Source organism: Mustelus asterias, chromosome 19, assembly GCF_964213995.1.
Source record: "Mustelus asterias chromosome 19, sMusAst1.hap1.1, whole genome shotgun sequence".
In the NCBI taxonomy this organism is placed as follows: Eukaryota; Metazoa; Chordata; class Chondrichthyes; order Carcharhiniformes; family Triakidae; genus Mustelus; species Mustelus asterias.
The window spans coordinates 57,105,648-57,114,716 of record NC_135819.1 but is presented as its reverse complement, the minus strand read 5'-3'; positions in this window follow the sequence as shown (position 1 = coordinate 57,114,716).

Genomic DNA, 9,069 nt, shown 5'->3' with positions numbered 1-9,069 from the left:
CATTCCTGGGACATGGGCGTCACTGGCTGGCCAGCATTTACTGCCCATCCCTAGTTACTCTTTGGAAGGTGGTGGTGAGCCACCTTCTTGAGCGACTAATAAAACTGAGTGGCTTGCTCAGCCATTTTAGAGGGCAGTTGAGTGTCAAACACACTGCTTTGGCTCTGGAGTCACATGTTAGGCCAGACCAGGTAAGGACGGCAGATTTCCTTCCCTAAAGAACATTAGTGAACCAGATAGGTTTTCGGACAATCGGCAATGGTTTCATGATCATCAGTAGATTCTTAATTCCAGATTTTTTTCATTGGATTCATATTCCACCATCTGCCGTGGCGGGATTCGAACCCGGGTCCCCAGAACATTAGCTGAGTTTCTGGATTAATAATCTAGCGATAACACAACTAGGCCATCGCCTTCCCTTTAAATGCAGAAAAATGTTCCAAATTAGGTTCCAGTTTAGGTAAACCGACTCAAGCTGTCCTGTAAATTATACAGAATACCAAACAAATTGCATTTACAACAGTGAGATTTCAAAACTGCACGTCATTGGTTGTAAAGTACTTAAGGACATCCTATAGCCAATTAATATAGTGCACTATATTAATGATGGTTGTTTTCCTTCAGGTCATTCTGTGCTATTCACTAACAAACTCCAATCAACAGTTAAACACATCTAGAAACCTAGGGCTAAAGTATACATCTATACTAATAAGCCTTTCAATGTTTATAACTATGTAGATAACTATGTGAATATACACATGTGGTTGTCTGCTATATTTATCTATGCTGAGTCTGAGACTAGTCTTTCGTTCTAAATATTCAAAAGAAACAACATTTTGAATAATTTACCCAATTAGCTTCTCCTAGAATAAGTATAACCATCAAAAGAAATTAACTCCAAAATGCCAAGTTGGACAATGATACAACATAGATATTACACTTCTATTCATAAGAGAAAGCAACTGTGAATTTCCAGTGTGCTTATTGCACATATTTTGTGTAAAACCACAATGATTTGACCTTTCCTCATTACATTAGTGAATGTTCCTCTGTCCATTTGTCTTTCACTGGATGGCAAAGAAAAATGGGAACAGCTAATGTACTGTAAATAATTCAAGAACAAGTCAACAACTGAAACAAGTGTCTTGTCAGGATAATTTGTAATGTGACTGTGAAAGAACAAACACGCTGATCACTTTCAAATATTAATATATTTCTGTCTTGTCTCTGTCCATTTGAATGATTGCTAGGCCTTGACACTAATTTAAAAAAATATAAGTAGCAGTAGCCATGATTTACATTATCTTCCTACTCCATCATCAGTTTGATAGAGAGCAAATACACACTGAGGGTTTGATGCTGAAATATTCACGTTTGCTGATGTCTTTCTTCCTCATTATATTTCAGAGCAGAGACATGACAACTCAAGCTTATGAAATGTTAATTTATGCAAGGTTGCCCTGGTGACAGGTGATACGTCATGCTACTTAGGACCAAGCTATTTGTATTGTCTGTCAAGTATGAGCCGACTCAAAACTTCGAAGTGTCAAAAGACACTGGGAGGGGAATTCAGCAGTCCCATTTGCCAATGATGGGAAACCCAATGGTCTGCTGTTAATATGGTGTCGGGGCTAAAATGGGATTGCTATTGGGCGTCAAAGTGTTTCCCATTCACCTGGCCAGTCCCACAGGCCCCGATCAGGTTTCCGATCAAAACCCTTATTTTAAATGTGATTAGTGAGCTAGAAATCTGATTCAAAGCCCCCGCCCTCCACTATTTACCCACCTTCCCTGTGGGAACTGTGCCGGGCAGGTTTAGGTGCAGTTCATGACCAGTGTTGACCTGACACATTGGACACTGAATGGGTCAAGGAGGTATGTCCAGAGTCCATGTGCCCACTGCCACTGCCACGCTGCAGAGGGAGAGTCCAGGGGATTGGCTGGAATTAGGCTGGGGGCAAGGAGTTGACCTTGACATTCTCCCCCAGTCCTGGCTGGACTGCCTCTTCTAGCCCTGGGAAACTTGAACATCACTCTTGATGTGGTGATGTGATGATTTCATGCATCTCACTGATCAAAGTCTTCATTCTGGTCTCTGGATTATGAAAACTTTGAAGTGGGCTGGTCATTTTAATCTTCATGCCCCTGGACAGCAGGCAGGCTTCCAAATTCCAGCAGCACTCCATTCTGCAGAAGGGATTCCCCTTCTCTCTCTAAGAAGCTGCAGGCATAAGAGGATCCTCTAACTGACAGAAGGCAGTCACTTTCACTAAGGGGGAATTCCCTTCTCCACAGCTGCTCACTTAGCCCCATTCTTTTAACACAGCATTGATTTCAAGTCTCTGAGCCTTCATAGAAAGCTCCAAGCCTTTGAAAGGCCTTCAAACCTTTTGAACAGTTTTGTTTCTATTCAATTTCAGTCCAGTCCTTTTAACTCTCCTTTGATTGACAGCTTAATGGTTTTGAGACAGCATGCAGTCAGCTTTGCTTGTTTACCTTTCCCTTCAAGCTGAATGCATCTGAATTACCCCCCATGGTTCCCGCCGCAATGTTCATACAAAAGAGGAACTGAAAATCACTTAGCATCACTTTTGAAGTTACCTACTATTGCTTGTGGTCACAGGCTGTAGGAAACTTCAGCAGATGACTGCAGCAGTTTTCCAGGGCTAGGAGGGGCAGTCCAGCCATGAGACACTCATCCTGGGGGGAGAGGGTGGAAGTTAACACCTTGCCCCAGCCCGAGCCCACCCAGTGACCCTTTGGGGACCCTCCCCCTGTAGCCTGGTTGCAACAGGGGGTCACATGGGCACTGGATATACTTCCTTGACTTCCATCTCGGGGTCCAAAGCACCAGGCCAAGGTGTTACTGCCAAGGTGTCAGTGCCAGGATGTTAGGAGGCAGTGCACGGATGGCAGCTCTGAGGGGGTGGGGTGGCTGAGGGGGAGTCTGGGGGCAGCCTGGGGAGAGGGCGGGTCACCCCCATGCTTGTGTGGTGTATGGGGGGAGTGCATGCCCCTCTTTGATGAGGGGAGTGGGGTGCTCCCCCCGTCAGCAGGGTGTTATCATTTCCGCTGTGAGGGGGAGGGAGGCCTCTATGAACATCGAGATCGGGGCTCGCTTTAAAAAGGGCACCCCCATCTCTGAGCAGCCGGGCTGGCTGGTGTCTTTCACACTCTGCATAAATATAACTGGTTAAGGTGCGTGAATCCCACATCACAGCTGTTGCCAACACCAGTGTCAAACACTCCCATTTCCCATGAGCGAGAGCATTTAGAGTGGAAATGGGTGAGTTTCACTCAGTGACCCATGCTTTAAATGCCTGAAAAACACAACAGCTGGAAAGTCTAACCTTTTTAAAAATCAATCTGTTGATAAAAGGTTCCACCACCCACAAGGTACAAGTCAGAGATGATGGGGTGCTCTCCACCTGCTTTGACAGGTGAGGCTCAAAGCACTCAAGAAATGCAACACCATTTAGTTCAAAGAATAACTGGCAATACACCTGTTAAGCATCCACGTTCTCCATCACCAGCGTACCGTGGCTGCACTGTGTACTATTTAATTAAAGTTTAAAGTTTATTATTTATTAGTGTCACAAGTAAGCTTACATTAACACTGCAATGAAGTTACTGTGAAATTTCCCGAGTCGCCACACTCTGGTGCCTGTTTGGGTCAATGTACCGAACCAGCACGTCTTTCAGACTGTGGGAAAAAACCGGAGCACCCGGAGGAAACCCACGCAGACATGGGGAGAACATGCAGATTCCGCACAGACAGTTAGCCAAGCCAGGAATCAAACCCCAGGTCCATGGCACTGTGAGGCAGCAGTGCTAACCACTGTGCCACCGTGCTGCCCACAAGTGGGTGTGCCGCCTACAAGATACACTGCAGCAAGTTGCAAAGGCTTCTTCAGCAACACCTCCCAAACCTGTGGCCTCCACTACCTAGGATGGTGCATGAGAACACCACCATCTTCAAATTCCCCATCGTTCCAATTTAAGCATATATCCCTGTTCCTCCATTGTCATTGCATTATTATCCTGAAACCCACTTCCTAATGGCAGCACCTTCATGATGATACCAACTGCATTGGTTCAAAAAGGGACTGACAATCATATTCCCAAGGACAACCAGAGAAAAGGCAACAAATGTGGCCTTAGTCAGCGATGCCCATATCCTGAGAAGGAATCATAATAAAAAGGTGACACTTGTCTCATCAGAATTCAATCAGCCTTCAAAATTATTAGCACAACCTGTTTTTCCATTACCAGCGGATCACTATATTAACATGTGTCAAAGTGATGACAATTCCTCTCTCCTGTAGAATAACAAGACTACTGCAGAAATTGGCTGGTGGCATGCATACATTCTCAAAGCGCTATGGAAGTTTAACAATCGGTACCTTTCTGCTTCCTGAAAGCCTGGTAGCTGCAGGTGTTCAGCTTGGTTTCATGTGGACGTTAAGTTAATTATGCCCCCAATACCTTTTGTTGCTCAGCAGTGTGTGTGATAACAGTTGCTTTCTATTACACTGGCATCAGATTACAGGGAAACACAATTATGGTGACCAGAATCTGTCAACATCCAGATGGAGACACGTGGAAGAAATCAATACTCGCACATCCCACCCTCTCAGGAACAGTATTCTATAAATTACCTTGTGATTGAAACATTTCTTGTGCTACTGCTGTTTGTAAGAGTATCTCACTCCGAGAATGGAACCTTTTCATTCCCACTAAAAGGTTACAATACCTATCTTTTAACATCATCCATAGTCTGAAATCTAAACAGAAAATGCTCAAAATATTCAACAAGTCTGAAGCATAGAAGAATGATAGAATCCCTACAGTGCAGAAGGAGGCCATTTGGCCCATCGAGCCTGCACCGACAACGATCCCAAGCAGTTTTACTCAACTTCAGACTTGTAAACTGTTCAAAAATTTCCTTCAACAAATAATTTGTGACAGACTAAAAAAATTTGTCCAGGTCTGTAGGACTTTCATTAAACTTTGCAAACCAAACTAATTTAATACCTGCTTTTAACTTTGATTTCTATAATATAATATTAGTTCTTCATCCTGGAGAGTTTCTGTGTGGTATTACAATATCTTGTATAAAACGCTGACAGGATGTCCAGAACGTACAGAATGAAGACCAAAGCTTTTAGAAAACTCCTTATGATCAACATATTGTTATTGTAAAACAAAAAGGAATGGGTACCTGTTAATGAAGCATACTGACTGATTGCTTAAGATATTAAAATAGTCACTTATTAACCTGTTTTGGTCCCACATTTCCCCACATTACAAAAGTGATCATGTTTTAAAAGTATAGTTGCTTAGGAATAGAGTGCTTCAGTGTTGCTGCAAAAAAGAGACGTGCTGTCAAAACTTTTCATCTTGCACTCATCGGGACAGAATTCCAAGAATACCAAATTTCAAAGGGAACAATTTATACCACATGAGAAAAGGCTGCTGCTTGGTTGGCGAGGGTGCTGATTGGTTGAAGCATTGCCATGGGGAATGAACCACGGTTTTGTTTGCTTGAAAAGTGTGTTAAAGGTTTTCATTTTAAAGATGCTTCGTTGACAGATAAGTGGTTTGGAACTTTCAAAAGTAATTAAAAGCGCAGCAGAAATTGCATGCTATTTCTAACATTCCTATCTTTTTAACACATCCCCCAGCATTTGATCCTTTCACCACACTGAACAAGATTAATTTTGTCAATTTCGAGAACCATTTTTTGCTGGGATTAATTTTGTGCAGATCAATTTTCACAATTCCCTTCAGAAACTTGAAAAAGTCAATTAGAGAACCTTAGTCACTTCTTTGAGGAAAGCAAGTTGAAATAAATTCCTGAGCTCGGGTATCATCTTCTCCAGATTGCTGTGAACGTTTTGTATAATTTTAAAGATTTATTGTTGTGCTTTTCATTCTCTGCTGTCCAATTTGAGCAGTCAAGGGACATGGTGGTAACTGTATTATAGCTGCTTCGTCATCCATCCTCAGCAGTGCAATGGATTTTTACCACAGAAATCCCTCTGTACTTGAGCTATCTGAATGAGGTGGAGGACTAACAGATAATAATGAGGCAAATCAGGCCTTACCTACCAGCGATGCGTCCTGGACACTTGACCAATTCATTTAATAAAATAGCAATAGGATGCTAATTTGAATTAGTGAACAGGACAAGAAAATCGACTCCTATATTCCTGATCAGCTTTAGTCTTGCCTCTAGCCATTCATAGAATGGTACAGTCTAGGAGGCTATTACACTCATGTTTCCTGTGCTGGTTCTTTGACAGCGCTATCCTATTAACTCTAATCCCAGCTCTTTCCCCCAAACCCTGCAATCTATTTTCCCTTCCAGTATTTTTCCAATTCTCTTTTGGAATGTTACTATTGAATCTGCTTCCACCACCCTCTCAGACAATGCATTCCAGATCACAATAACTCATGATTTTTGACACCTCTATCGAATCTCCTCTTAACCTCCTCTTAACCTCAACCCTTACCGTGTATTCACCATACCCTCTGACCTGACCCTCTCTCTGATGCTGGACATTCTGTACTCAGCAAAGGATGGAGTCTCATCCCCTCATCTCAATGAATTAGGGGAGGCAATGGCCTAGTGGTATTATTGATAGACTATTAATCCAGAAACTCAGCTAATGTTCTGGGGACCCGGGTTTGAATCCTGCCACAGCAGATGGTGCAATTTGAATTCAATGAAAAGTATCTGGAATTAAGAATCTGCTGCTGACCATGAAATCATTGTTGATTGTCAGAAAAACCCATCTGGTTCACTAATGTCCATTAGGGAAGGAAATCTGCCGTCCTTACCTGGTCTGGCCTTCATGTGACTCCAGAGCCACAGCAATGTAGTTGACTCTCAACTGCCTTCGGGCAACTAGGGATGGGTAATAAATGTTGGTCAGCCAGCGTCACCCATGTCCCACAAATGAATTTTTAAAAATCCTCTTCTGTTGCCTTGCTCACTTCTTTGGGCAGGAATCCTCCCCTCCCCCATTCAATGGATCCTTTCACCCACCTCCAGTATTCTCCCTCTACCTGGACCCCTCCTTTTGGCCTCCTACTTGCTCTTGGTCTTTTCATTGAAAACTGTTGACATCACCTTGACTGTCTCAATTTCTCTGCACCTCTCACCCAATCCAATCTGTCTCCTTCTAAACTTGCTGCATCTCATTCTCTCAAGTCCAACCCTGACTTTGTTATTAAACCTGCCAACAAGGGTGTTGTTGTTTGGCGTACCGACTTCTACCTTGCAGAGGCTGAGAGCCAACTCTCGAAAACTTCCTTCTACCTCCCCCTGGACCATGACCCCATTGTTTCCAGGCTTGTCCAGAATGCATGGCTGCTTTGCAGAATACCTTTGCTCAGTCTGCAAGCATGACCCACCCTTCTGGCTATTTGCTATTTCAACTCACCATTCTGCTCTCATGCCCACATGTCCATCCTTGGCCTGCTGCAATGCTCCATTAAGGCCAATACAACCTGGAGGATCAAGATCTCATTTTCCGATTAGGCAAGTTATCACATCACATTTCTACACTCTTCAGCTCTAAAGAGGAGTCATATAGACTTGAAACATTTGCCAGAATTTTACTGCCCCGCCTGTCATGGGAATTCAGGGCAGGCAAGGGGTGGACAATAGGTCGGTTGACCTTGGCTGGGATTTTACAGTTTTGGGATGAGCGAGGCCTTAAAACCCCACCTTTTAACTGTGTTTCTTTCTCCACAGCTGCTGTTAGACCCGCTGAGTTTATCCAGCACTTTCTATTTTTATTTCACATTTCCAGCATCCACCTTCTTTGGTCTAAGGAAAAGAACCACAGCTTCTTCAGTTTGTCTAAATAAATGAAGTGCCTCATTCTTGTATCCATTCCAACAAGTCTCCTCTGCACTCTCTCCAAAGCCTTAGTATCATTCTTTAAGTTTGGTGCCCGGAATTGAACATAACTCTCCAGCTGCGGTACCAATTGCTGTATAAAGGTTTTATACAGCAACCTTACTCCATTAATAAAGTCAAGGACATTTCTATCATCATCAAAGATTTGTGTACATGTGCTCTCTAATCCTGCACTAAATTTAAAAGGTACCATTTAATTTGCATTGTCTATCCTCATTCTTCCTATTAAAGAACTTCACATTTTTTGTGTCAAATTTTATCTGCCATCTATCGGTCCATTTTGTCAATCTGTTAGTTTTGCCAAAGTTCATTACTATCCACCTCATTGTTTATTGCATTTTTGAGTTTTGTCTGATTGTAGACGTTTTAAATGGCAACCTTATTATCTCAGATTAGATACTCCAATGGTGGAAAACGTCCTTTGTCCATCATAAAACTGATTATCACCAATACACCTCTGCATATCTTTGAAGGTATGCCCATAGCCAGATAAATATGAGCTGCAACTGGGTGTAACGTCTGTTTTGGGATCTAGAGATTATCATATGTGTACATAATCATTTGCTGTGATGATACCGGTTGCTATGATGCTTGTCAGTGAATTTCAATCAAGTACATCACACTATCCTGGTTAATCAGGTTCATGCAAGCAGAATGTCTCCCCTGTGAACATTAGAGACAGGCTTTTCCTCAGTTTTCCAATAGTTTAGCATCGATATTCCTAACATCCAAGACAATGAAAACCAACAACCATAGGGTGATCAAGTGGAATATGGTCAGAGTCCAAAAAATAGGAATGGCCAGCAACCGGATCTTTAGAAACTTTAGAAAGGCTTGATTTAACAAATTGAGGGACTTGTGATGGACAGGAGAGAGGCGCGCTGAACCTCTTTATCCTCTCCCCAGCCTCTCCGTACGCAGCCCTGTTCTTGAATTAATTTTAAAGTCGGCTGTGGCAATTCTCCCCAAGCCCTCAAAGTTTCTCTGATCGAAGTACCACACAGCAAACTCTCTTTACCACTGACTCGGAAGGCCGGTTTATTTCACATTCAAATCCGAGAGTGAGCGGGTTGTGGGGAAGGAGGATATTCGCAACCTCACACACACGCAAACACATACACCAAGGGAGATGGATATCA